The sequence below is a fragment of the Microtus pennsylvanicus genome, chromosome 4 (genome assembly GCF_037038515.1).
Source record: "Microtus pennsylvanicus isolate mMicPen1 chromosome 4, mMicPen1.hap1, whole genome shotgun sequence".
NCBI lineage: Eukaryota > Metazoa > Chordata > Mammalia > Rodentia > Cricetidae > Microtus > Microtus pennsylvanicus.
Window position 1 is genome coordinate 39439930 of NC_134582.1, and position 13876 is coordinate 39453805.

The 13876-nt window shown below is 38.2% G+C and overlaps 1 protein-coding gene across 2 annotated transcripts in view; it reads left to right on the forward strand.

Moving 5' to 3' along the window:
• Positions 1 to 1935: 1935 nt before the first annotated feature.
• The window catches only part of Jakmip2 (janus kinase and microtubule interacting protein 2), a 150297-nt gene continuing 138356 nt past the window's right edge, over positions 1936 to 13876 (forward strand). For both annotated transcript variants that reach the window (XM_075968739.1, XM_075968740.1), the window contains exon 1: positions 1936 to 2214. The gene's annotated coding sequence lies outside the window, so the exon portion shown is untranslated. The remainder of the gene's footprint in view (positions 2215 to 13876) is intronic.

The following is a 13876-nucleotide window of genomic DNA, read 5'->3' on the forward strand; positions in this document are numbered from 1 at the left end:
TACAAAGAAGACAAAAAGAAGTGAAGTGTGGACAACCATTCCTTCCTGTGGTACAGCACTCATATGTGGGGGTTTGGAAATGTCAGTAGGCTGTGTGTGACTGCTGAGCCTCACACTAGAGCTCAGGGCTGCTGTCTGCCCAAATCAGGAGACAGGCTCTCCTCAGAGGGGACTCAGATATCAAATGCTAACAATGAGCTGTGCCCTCCTCTTGAACACCTGGTCACCTCTAAGTCAGCGTTATCAGAACACGCTTGTGGCAAAAAGGCCTATCCAGGAAAATAAAATCCTCTTCTGTGTTCAAATTTATTGCCTATGAATAAGTAGCAATAACTATAAACAATATTTACCACACAGATACAATGCATGGGATATCACACTAATGCTTTCCATACATCAACTTAGTTCTTACTATGACTCATGATGGTTTGTAAGTATACCCAATGTATAAATGAAAAACTGAACATAGGTTCAGGAAAGTTAAACTTGCCTAAAACATAGTTTTAGTAAATAGTAGAAACGGAGCCTGGACTACTAGTATCTCTGCGGTCTGTGCCAATTCAATTGAACTTGCATGAATTAGCATAAAGATTAGTTTTGTTCTGTGCAGGAATGGCAGAAAGATGGGTAGTAGAACAAACTCAAATGTCAGACGACTTTAATTTAATTACAGTGTTGTCATTTATTCTATTTGTACGCCAATCTAAAAAATTTGGCTTCGTTCTCCAAGATTTACAGTGTTTTAATTTGTCAGATTTAAAAGGACATGGAACCTCTTAGGACAGTCATCTTTGGCCACCACCGCCACCACCATCATCAGCCACCACAGCTATCATACACTTAGTATCTTCTCCCTTACCTGGAACTGTTAAAACCTTCCCTGAAAGCTTTTAGATTAAGTGGTGTCTGCAGCATTCCTCTCTACAACTCTCCCTAATAATAGTAAATATTCACTGTATGCTTACTACACGCCAAGGGCTTTTAGTGCATTATCTCAATCAATCTTTAACAACTGCTGCCTGAGACAAATTCTAGTGTCATCTATAATTTATGATTAGAAACAGAACACAGCACTGCAAATTCCCTTGCTTTTCTCCTACCTACCACCCAGACTACCATCTGGCTTTCGAATTCCTAAAGGGCATCCATGAAAATAGCAGGGAATTGCCTGCGGATAATGTTCGCTCCAGGAGTCTGAAACCAGATAGGTTTGGAACTGTCCACTGTCTAGTGCTGCTGAGAACCTCGGCTGTCCAAAGGTATTTCCTGTTTGTTTTGCTCTAACTTCCTTTTCCTGGACGGCGCGCGGAGGGGGGGGGGGGGTATAATAACGCCAGGTCTTTTTTCAGACGACAAGTTGGAAAAATGGTGAAATCAAATGACCTGAGAACAAACTGGACCACACGTAAAGTCACGCAGCAGTTACCTGGTTTATTGCAAAGCTCAGCAGTTTAATTTTGTTTTAGCAACCTTGAGTGGCATTGAGCAAAAGATGCTACCAAGGACGCAGCGCTTTGGCTTGATAACAGGCTCCCCTCACCCCATATAATCTTCTCATTTATTTTTTTCCAATAGAAATGTAATATGCTTTATCTAAAATTTATAGACAATACAAACAATTGTGAAACCGTTTGGTATATTTCCACTTAGATTCAACGTGAGGTCTTCTTTCCCAGTGCCTTTTCACCCTTGGCGCCTCTCAAACTACCTGAAGCTTACCTTAGGCCAGACCAAGAGCATCTCAGAGGCAGAGACTGAGTTTTACTCCAGCCCCAGCAGCTTGATTCGCTCCTTTCCCCTCCCCCTTAGCTTGCCACTTGCAATTGGTCATTGCCATGGCAACCAGCAGCTGCCAGGCCGGCTGCCTCTACCGCAGCAGGGGTGGGGCTGTGGGGGTGGGGGAGGAAAGGAGGAGCCTGAGGAGGTGTCTGCTGCAAGTTCCTGGCTGATTCTGAGCTCACACCATCCTCCAAGAGGGAGGAGGCTCAAGTGATGCTGCTGCCGCCGCTGTTGCCGCCTCTACCTCTGGTACTCTAGTGAAGCTGGAAAGGGTGGTTCCTGTCGCACCATCGCTAACCAGAGAGGGAGGGGAAAAAAATCCCAGCAGCCGCTGCTGATGTTGGCTTCAGAGGCTGCATCCGACTCGGTCACAAGGAAAATGGATTCAATTTGCAGCTCTCCCTCCTTCCAGCATCTTCTCCTGGTCTCAGCATGGTGAGTCGGAGGCAATGGGGCTTCCTTCTTCATCTAGCTGGTTATTAAATGACTTGTGTAGGTATCTGTGGCCTAGACTTAAACAATGACTCGCGTCTCAGACTAGGAGGGGGGTTGGGGGTGTGGAAACAGAGATGAGGATGGAGAGAGAGCAAGGTTGCTGGGGAGAGAAGTGAGCGGCATCCTCTTGTGTTTTGGGGGAAAAATGATGTTTTGATTTTTTTATCACAAACTGGCTCCGAATACCAACCGAAGCACGAGATTCCTTTCCTCTCAAGCTTAGCAACAAATTCAGGGGGTGGAAAGGCGCTAGCAAGAAGAGAATGTAGTTGAAAGCTATCGTTTCGTTTGCACAAACAGGGTTGGGCCTTCCCTCAAAAACACATTTGGTGTCTCAACCTTGTTGGCCTAATTATAAGGTGATTTTGCTTTTGCTAAGGCAGTACCAGAATTAGGCATTCTGATTCACACTTTAACTCATTCTTGTTGAAAAACCATTTCTGGCATCCAGAGTTCCTTTTTCGGGATGTATATTTATGTATAGCTGAACATACATATCTACATGCATAGACATCCTATGTGCACATGTTACTTTGCAGGTGTGTTGCATTTATGGAGTGTATTTATATGCAGAACACGCTTGATTTATGGTCATTTTTATGGTTTATTTATGCCTTTGCATTCTTGGAAGTAATTGCAGGTTTTAGGATCCGTGCTTCTGGTTTGTCTTATTATTCATTGACTTCATTTGGATTAATTTGACATTTATTCTCGTTATTGGCCCTTAGGTTCACTGTGGCCAATTAGGACAGATGCCTGTCGTTTGCTCTGTATTAGAGAACTAGATGCCAATTCATAGTCTGGCTATTTTTAATTAGGTTTGTGGGCCCATGTTGAGGGCCCCATATTTACAATGATGGGAAAGGGAGGTGGCTTGGAGTGTTACTTAGCATATTGCATCTTCTCGAATAAATGTTGAAACAGACTGGTTTTCTTGGAATTCTGACCGACTTTTTTCAAATCTGTGTGGCGAACCTCAAGCAGCACAGCTGGGCTGGCAGGTGAGCGGTATTTGCTTTATTTAATTGTGTTGATATTTGTTGCCCATTCCTTCAGTGCCCACCACCATTTTCTAGCTCTCTCTGATGTTCCGTCCTTGTATGGCTCCTGTAAGTGATTAAGTAGGGAAGCAGGATGGCTTTAAAATCATAAGTGTCCTCAAGGACCCCAGGCTAGCCATTTCTGAATTAGACTGCTCATACAATGAAGTGAACGACGGCAAGCAAAGCTTGGCAGGAGGCTGTGGCTCGTAGCTGAAATAGGGGCAATTGTAGCTTATAAATGCTTGCTGGTATATGCTTGACCTTTCACTGTGCTAAGGGTTGAAGGCAGCTCAGGAGACATCGATGCCTGAGACTGGAACATACAAGGCTCCATTACCACCTAGGATAATGGATTTCATTGAACTAAAGCCAGAAAAATCCTTTCAGGTAAAAGTGTATTAGTAATATTACATACCTTGTATCCTCCAACTGCCATTTAGACTCTATCTTATAATGCAAAATGATAGATTCTTTTCACCTTAATCTTTCATTTTGTTTGGCACACTTACCTCTAATTTATCATTTTTATGTCATAGGGATTTTAGTTTTATTTTCTTGAGAATTATTTTACTTGGTTTATAGATAAGAATGACATTTAGTGATTCATTTTAATATGCTCATGTATTATGTGTATTTGTAAACTCTTGCTACCATGTGCCTAATTATAAGAACTATATAAAGTAGGTCAAGAAAGGAGGTATTAGGCTTGTATGTTATTGCGAAAAAGTATAGCCCATTTTACACTGTATTATTAAAGATAAATTTTGACTTCCCAAAATAAAATTCCAAATGTCTACAGTAAACTATTAAATCATGTTTCATAAATGGGAAGCAGGCACCCTGGCACTTTGGTTTATTTCTTTTCTACTGAATTTGGATGTGGTTTTATGGACCAAGTTGGTACAGTTTGAAGAGATGTACATCATCGTGGTCATGGCTTAGAAAACTCACTGTTGGTGGATTCAATAACAGAGCCAGAATCTGTCTCTGAAGAAGGACACATAACTGAAACTATTTAATCCAGAGGAGAAAAAAATTGAGAGATAGTTATCAATGGTTTCATATATACTTCTGCTTTTGTGAAGGACATTGACAATTTTACATTTTGGAGTCTGGAATATGATTAGTGGGCTTCAGCTTCACAGAAAGAATTAAGATTAGATACACACAGCGTAGTTCTTCACAGTGTGTGTGGATAGCCACGTGTGCCCTCCTGTTCTCAAGGCTCCAGAATTAAGATTAGATACACACAGCATAGTTCTTCATCTGTGTGGATAGCCATGTGTGCCCTTCTGTCCTCAAGGATCCCAGCTTATGGTCTAGATAAGCACTTCTCTAGGATGGACCATACATACTTCTTCCTGAAAGCATGCCAAACTTACTTGAGTAAACCTAAACTGTACTTTGAAGAGTTCAGATTAGCTGTTTGGCATTGGAAACTTGGACATTTGTGGTTGTGGACTCCATTTTGTAGTGTGTTTCTAATAGCCAAATCTGGATACTTTAAAAGAGATTGATCATCTGTCTGGAAACTTTTTGTGTAGTCTTGACAGGGTGCAGGGATTCGCCTGTGTCTTTGCTTACCAGCAACTTCACAGAGAGTAATAATTGTGTTAAACTGACTCTCTATCGTATGACTGATTTTGAAAGCTGTAGTATATCTTACTAGGGTTTAGACACAAAATAATTCAAGATTATCAAGTTGGTGTTAGAAAAATAAATTATATGATCACTATGTACAATTTATTGTTTCAAGGTGTGTTTAAAGGGACTATGGAAAAGTTAACTACTTTTTGCTCAAGCAATGTCTTGAAAAAAGCACTCTTGATAAAATATTAGTGTTAAATATTTTTATTTGTATGTAAACATTTATTAAAAGTTGTTATAATTGAAACACACATTTAGTTTCCTGTTTTATGATATAATGTTTCCAATGTCTTCTAATGACCTCCGAACATCCTGTAATTTTGATTTCACAATGTCAATCTCCTTCTAGGAGGCTGAAAACTAATATTTGGATAGTAAAAGCTACTTCTTGTTTTCATTAACTCATACAAAGTTTAATGCTCTTTATTTTCTCACAATAAGAGCTAAAATAAAATCAAACTTATCTTAGAAGTTTCAGTGTTAGTTAGCATAGAAATAAATAAACTAGATAATACTTGGTTTTCACTCAGAGAGATCAGTTACTCTCCCCATTTACATATGCCTCTATTTTTCCATTAATTAAAATGTTTTTTCAAACAGAGTGAAGTAATCAATTTGCTCACAACTATTTGTAGAGGTCTTATCTGATTAGCAGAATTTGCATACACTAGCAACATAAAATTTCCTTGGAGGATATACGATACACACAAGCGAAGCAGTTAATGATGAAACAGTACAGTTATTATTCAAATTACCAATACATCTTATGTGAATATAATCTTTTGTCCTTCTCAAAGTCACTTTAATTTTAAATTCAAGTAGTTTATTACATCAGGAAAAGTTCTGTTTGCTGTTGTTTTGATTGTTTTAAATAAGTGAAAATTGATTCAGAGAAGCTAAACTTGTCCAAGTTTGTGTTTAGAAAACAATCTTACAGGGGTTACATCCCAAGTCTTATGCACTAGAATCTTTCATGTCAGAAAACTTAATACATTAATTTCAAGATTTGACTCACAACATAGAACACACTAAGTCTGCACTGTGTGTTTTGTTTTATTTGGATTTAGGTTTGAATATTACAGGCACTCTCATTTGCTTTTGGACACTGATTTTTACAAATTGAATGCATATAAGAAGTTTTCTAAAGAAAACAAAAGATGCCACATAAATTTTGGAGAAAAATCTGAGATTCCTTTTTTTTTTTTTTTTGGTTTTTCGAGACAGGGTTTCTCTGTGGCTTTGGAGCCTGTCCTGGCACTAGCTCTTGTAGACCAGGCTGGCCTCGAACTCCCAGAGATCCGCCTGCCTCTGCCTCCCGAGTGCTGGGATTAAAGGCGTGCGCCACCGAGATTCTTAATAATTCACAGAAGCACAGAGGCATTGGCCAAGAAGAAATCAGACTAGTAGGCATTTATTTTATAACAAAGTGCTGTTTGGTTTCTAAAGACATAGAGATCGGGAAGTAACATTGTTTTCCTTGCACTTGGGACCAAATTAAGATTCTCATGGGTCCTGGATCTTAAGAAGAGTTGTGCCGTTTCTACCTACTTATTCTGAAGATTACAAAGTGATAATCTATCACAAAAATAAGTGATCATAAGTTTGATAACTCTGACATTTCTTTAGACAACCACTTTCATACATTTAAAATATCAAATGTCAAAACTTTGCCTTAAAATATTCATATATATATATATATATGTATATTTACATTTTTGCATGAGATGGGGCCTTGCTACACAGTCAGTGTTAACCTAGAACTTGCTATACAACCCAGCTTTGAAATTGCTGTCCTAAATGCAGGGGTGAATGCAGATATAATGGGGAAGAACAATGAAAAGAGGCGGCAAAGCTGGTTGCTTCCCAATTCTGCCGTGGATATTTTGTTTCTGATGGTGGGTGAGTGCACAGGATGCATTTGATACCAAAAGTGTGAAATTTAATGTAAATTTCCACAGCCTGTGCTCCAAAGACCTAATTTAATGGTGCAGCTGTTTATTGAGTTATATAGAGTTTAGGTCTCGTTAATTGTGGCATGTGGTATTTTTGTTTGCAAGATATTTTTTAACAATAAAGTTTATATACTTTTTTAAAGTAAGAAATTGCTTTCATCCTGGCTGAGTAATATGGGTTTTAGGATTATAGAAATCTGCCCCGTAGCTGACTTTTCTGTTGTTATTATTGTTGTTGTTATTACTACTAATAACATGGCACACATTTTATGTGACTGTTGGTAATTCAGCTGTAGCCAAGCAGCAAATGGTGCTTCTTAAACTACCATTCCTCTCTGGGAAAAGTACTCTTTGAAATGAATTAGCTGTAATAAAGCTGAGACCATTGCAATGAAGATAATCTACTTAAGGCAGGTTTTACTAATACAATTAATTGTGTCTTTTGGTGATGTTCACTTTAAACTTATATATTTTTATTGTGCAGGGCAAAAATACAGGAACATACAAAAGGAAAATGAAAAAGCATCTGTAACCTTACTATTAAGAAATAATTGCTTTTAATATAGGTGGATATTCACTTCCCATTTTTTCCCTATATACACATAGGCACACACTCAGACACACAATTTCACAAGTGACCCATTTTCTATACATTGATTATATTTCTTTTACTTTATATGTGGTGGCCATCTTTTCATGTCACTTAGTCTCTGTGAAATTTTTAATCTCTGTGCATTTTTGATGCCCTGCCCCCTCCCCACTACTTAGGAGTCCTTACACTTTGCTTTTAAATACTTATTATGTAGTAGGTCCTGCTTGATTTACAGCAGCTGTGAGCCAAGCATTATTCTGGGAAATCCTAGCTCTATATCCTACCTGCCACTGGATCTTACAGTGGTGTTAAATTAGCATTGGTCATCTGTTGTCTGCTGTTAATGAATGAATGTTAAGCCAAAGCCAGCGAAATAAATCCCTGCCAGAATCACTAGGAGATTCATGAAGTATAGGCATCAGCAACAATTAAAGAACAAAACGTAGAAGAAGTCTCCTTCAGCACCACATCAATTTCTTCAGTGTGATACTGCTACGTACTGTAGGTTTAACTTCAGTGGCACGTCAAATGTTTTATGGAAATAGGTTCAAATATATCAGTTGTCTTGGAGTTTCCAAAATAAACCAAGTTGCATATCCATCATTTGGTTTTCATTGTGTTAATTAAACATATAGAAGTTTTTCAATAAGAGCTTGGTCATTTGACTCCCACTCTTAGCAAAAATTGAGTGGTTGCATCTCCCTACATTTAGAGTCTAGATGTCAACGGCCATTTTTCTTCCTACACTTCAAGTTCAAACTGTATGTAGAACTGTTTAGACTTTTCCTGGGTATACCCTGGGTGGGTCCCTGCATGCTGCTTCCTTTATGGTATGGAGAAAACCACTGTGATGTTAGAAAAAGTTACTTTCCATCCATGAGAGTATAAGCTTTCTGAGAGCAAAGGATTAAAATATCATATTCACTGATTAGTAATGTAAATATCACTATGTACTCCATAATGACTGGCTGAGTGGCAGGCTAAGAAGCTGAGGAACTGGTAGACTGACAAACTGGAGAATGTCCTTAGAAGTCTTTGGCCTCTTATTTCAGGAGAAATTTCCACTGTGAAATCTTCAGACGCTCATCTTGTTAATGTGACCTGTAGTGCTCGGGACGTTGCCCAGTGGAAAGCATTTGTTTAGCATGCGAAAGACCCGGGATTTAGTCTCCAATATTCCAAATAAATAATCTGTAAAAACAGAATAGATTGTATTCATAGGGGTAATAGTTTATAGTAATAACAGTAGGTTGTTGTTATGATTTTTGAAAGAGAAAATCAAACTGTTAAATCTACAGATCAAATCATTTAGAAAGCCACCATGAAAGATTATTCATTGTGTTCTGTGATGTAACAAGCACTGTGGACACTTCTGTGGCTCCTTTTATTTCTTTTTGAAACTGAATTTTAAGTTGAAGATGACAATATTCAGGCTATGCCTTTTAATTTGCTATAATTGATTAAAATGAGCCTGTAATTGGATTATTATTAGCATCTACTGGCGTGCTACACAGCCACATCTCTACTATTCTAGAAAGTCACTCAACAAAATTTACTAATTATAAACAATTTGTTCTTTCAGATCTATATTCAAGGCAAGTCAGAATAGAAATGTATGTTGCAACATAAATATATAAAAGCAGTATTCTGCTTTCATGAAGATATTAAAGTGAAATATAGTGAGAGTGACCTTGTGGAAGAGATGGCTGTAGTTGGCAGACATGGATTCAGACCATCCAGCTACTAGGACCACCCATCTATATTGATGGAAACTTGTCAGTACAGCAAAACTTAAGAAAAAAGAAAGGGCCTTTATTGCTTTCCAACATTTAAGGGTCATGGTGCTTCCTGTCATCTTTGTAATTCTGAATTGAATTATAGCTAAAATATAACCAAAAAAAATAATATCTAACAAAGCTTAGCTGACACTATCTGGTCAGAAAACAACTCATTGCTATTATTTTCAATAACAAAACTTTGCTGAGAGTATTATGTCTAAAAAAGTCTGTGAGCATGTGCTTAAGGAAAAAAAGGTGATATTTTCATCCTGCCTTCTGCTTCAAACTGGAAATATTCCCCCTGGAAACTACTTCTCAGCATAACCGCATGACAAATGTAAACCCAACAAATGTTTCTCACCCACGATTCTTTTCTAGCCTTCCTGTGCAGAGTTTCATAGAGAGAAACACCTTTCAAAAAATTCTTATCCTGTAGTCATCACTGCTCCACTCTCGGCCATAAAATGAGTGCTAAGGTCAAAAGTAACCGACTTGAAAATACTATTCAAGACAATAGAGTGTTCAGATTTTAATGATAGACCACTGATGGGAACATTTAAACTTTAAAAATGAGTGCGTTTCTGTAAAATCTAGGGTATGACAACATTCTATCAGTGAGTCCTTTCAAAACCAACAAATCAACAATTTTGTGAGTGACTGTGTGTGCGTGTGTGTGTGTGTGTGTGTATGTGTGTGTGTGTGAGAGAGAGAGAGAGAGAGAGAGAGAGAGAGAGAGAGAGAGAGAGAGGAAGAGAGGGTGTGTTTGGGTCCAGTACCTTATATATGGGAGACCAGTGCCTACCCACTGAGCTGTATCCATTCTTGGCCATAGACAATTATGTTTTATAGAATGATAACAAGCAAGGAATTTATTAAAAGTCTGTGCAGGGAGTTCCCATGAGAATGAACAACTTTTGGGTTTTGCTAGCCAACGCTGACAACAAAGAGAAAGAATTTGGATATTTTAAAAAATGAATATAATAGACTTCAAACTACACTACTCATGGAGCTTCTAGATAATTCTACTTATGAAAACATACACTCTGAAATTCGCAGTACTTTCCCAACATGTAGTGACCCACGAATCAAAAGCCAAAATAACACCCAACTCCACTGATTTCTGTGGAGTTCTGATATAAACTACTTAGCATAGTTTAAATGAGAATTATTAAACCATTAAGTGGATTTTGTATGTTTGAGGATTCTTAGGTGTCTTCTCTATTCAAGAAGACTTTTAATTTTGACTTTCATTTGTTTGTTTGTTTGTTTTTCTTTTTTACAATGCTTGGTGTCAGGCATAGGCTCCTTCATGTGTTAACTGATTTTCTACAACTGAACACTATCTTAAGCCCCAGTCCCCTCTTACTTTGAGAGAACTTCATTTAAGAAGATCACCCATAACATTTAGAATTTAAAGCTTTTTGACTCCTGAAACAATTAAAAAACTAGAACCTAGATTTTAAACATGGAGTGGGAAAAAAAGCGCCCTTCTGGTTAATTTTCCATGGAGAAAATGATTTGCCTCTTGCTGTCTTGTTACCTAGACTGTCTGCATTTTACATCTATGGGTTGCAATGCTGCACTCAGAAATTAGGGAAAGGAGAGCATCAGCATGCGGCATAGGGTGTAGATCCTCTGTGACCTTCACATTTTCATCCCGTTTAGCTTTGAAAGAGCTCATTGTCAAAGTCAGGTTAGGACTACACTTGCCTACATCACTGAGGACACATACATTGCTTCCTTTCTCTGGATGGTGGTGGATGCTTTTCTACTTTTCTATTTATAGAGTAGGAACCAAGCTTAGGTGATTAAGTCAAACACCCTGAAAGGTAGTAAGGAGGGAAGGTGTGTGTCTCCAATCAGTCACCAGTCTTCTGCTTCTTAACTTTTACTCTCATCTGGACATTTTGAAACATTAGCTAACTTGACTTCTTTTGTATAATCGTCTTGCTTCAGAACATCAATCTTGAACTATATAGCCAGTGGTAATCTAAGAGTAATTGATCCATCCTCGGCTCACCTGATGCCATTGCAAACCACATCCGCAATGTGCTTAGACATCATATGACTATAGAAAGGACATTTTGATGTCACTGGTGAGAGCAGAGTGTGCATTGTTGAGGAGATGGGCTTCTCCCAAAGATGACCCCCTCCCCCAGCTTTCTCTCTCTCTGAAGGCTGCTTCAGACTCAGTATTGACTCAACTTCTCTGGAAGAAGAAGGAGATCCACAGTTCGGAAAACTCTGGATAATTCAAATGAATCAACTCACTGCAATAGTAAGTGAGGGTAGCTAAGGCCCTCTTACTAACAAATATAGCTGGCATGTTTAAAATGTAATAATTACTAACAGGAAAATTACTTCTTTCCTATAAGTTACTTGAATTGGGAAGAAAGTAGTTAAATTTGTTGAGCACTCACTTCTTTGTGATTCTGTATAGAATGTTTTCATTTTTTGTTGGTTTTTTTATATGCTTGTCTGTGTATACTAATAAGATTTATGGGTCTACAGGACAAATTAATTTGACCTACAACAATAAAAATTCAGTTAACCTATCTAGATACTATGCTGTACAAAAATGAAAATGCTTAGTGATATTTAGGAAAAATTGTAAAATGTAACTTTTAATCTTAAAATCCAATTTAAAAAATCAAAATGTAGAATTTAATCCAAATTTTATAAAGAAAAAATCTCATACACACATACACACACACAGAGAGACACATACACAGACAGACACCCCCATACACATTAAAAGCAAAATAAAGTAAATAAAAATATTAACAGAAATTAATTGATGAAGTTAAGGTAATAAGAATTTTTGCATGTGTGTTTTCTATGATTTTTAAATATTATGAAGGAAAAATTTTATCACTGAAGTGTATAAAGTTTATAGAAACACTTGACTGTAAGGAGCAACTTTGCAGGAATTATGGAAGATGGAAAATTTACATAACAGGTTTTAATCTGGTTCCCAGGGAAAGCCACAATGTTTCTAGAAAGCAACAGAAAGCAGAGGGCAAGATCCAGACTCTCCATGGTGTTACTTACTCATAGGATATCATCCTATAGTTTTGAGGAAAACAGTCCTGTCTCCAACATAGTTTCAATCTTAGTGATATAATTTATGTGATATTCTCTGTCCCAAAACAATTTAACTTCTTTAAAACTGAAGTTCTTATTTTTGTTTGGCTTTCAATCTCCTTTTTATTAGTATCAGTGTCATGATTTTTGTTGATAGCAATTAGAAGAACCCTGGGCATAAAAGTCCCAGTGCAGCCAGGTGGTGGTGGAGCATGCCTTTAATTCCAGTACTCGGTAGGCAGAGGCAGGTGGAGCTCTGTGAGTTCCAGCCTGATGTACAAAGCACGTTTCAGGACAGCCAGAGTTAAACAGTAAAACCCTGTCTTGAGAAACAAAAGAAAACAAACAAAAATCCCAGTGTAATCCAGCAAGACTCAGTTAAAACCCAATTTTATGTTTTTCATGTATTTATTCATTATGTGCTGTGCTCCACTCTGTGTGTGTGTGTGTGTGTGTGTGTGTGTGTGCACGCGCGCACGCACGTGCGTGTGTACATTTAAATCCTTTGGCCATTTACCATGTTTTTAATCTGGGGAAACTAGAAACGGAGTCCTGGCACAGAGTGGGGAAACATTTTGGAAGGGGGACTAGTAGGGTACGGATGGAATGGAAATAAGAGATGGGTACACTGGGGGCGGAAGGCTCAGACACAGTAGAATGATGACGACTAGGAAACAAAGAGTCAGGGAAAGGGTCAGCCAAAATGAAGTGTGCATTGAAGAGGTTACTTGGAAGCCTGCGATCTTGCAATCTGAGAAAAGTATATAAGAGAATTTGGTAGGGTAGAAAGTGACCTGAAAGAACAGGGAGAAAATACTGGTTGAGTGGACATGGGAAGAGAGGGAGGAGTGAAGTAAGAGGTAAGGGATGGGTAATCAAAACTAAGAATGTAGGAAGAAACCGTTGAAGGCTCTACTGGTTTGTAAGCTAATTGCAAAATTATATATGTGTTTGAACAGAAGTATCCCGCGTTAGTGAACCATGCTGCTCTCAGAAGACATAAGTAATGAAATCTTATGTAACGTGAAAATCTCAGTAACAGTCCTGGGTTACCTGCTTATGAGTCATTGGTCAGGGAGGCCTTAGTGGCATCCAAGAGAATTCAGGTCATTGTCATTGCTCTAGGTTGTGCCTCACATTTAGATGGTAAGACCATGTAGCCAAAGAGACCATATGTTTTGTTTGCAAGATACAGAGACATTTAACTGACCAGGAAACCATTCTTTTTGTTTAGAATTTATAGTGCTAGATGGTACTATGCAGGTTGAAGGCGAAAAAAAAAAAAAGACAACAGTGAACTTATCTAGAGCTGGATCCCACATGCTATAATAACCACCTGCCAGGCAAGATGTACCCACTGCTACAATTGTGGCAAGTCTACATGGGGTTAACCCACCACTTTTTAATTGGATTTAAGGTTTCTTCCATAGGAGGAAGTTCATGCCTGTTACTATAAGTATTGTCAAAAAACATGGGTAGGTAAGCCATATGCCCCAAGAGAGAGCC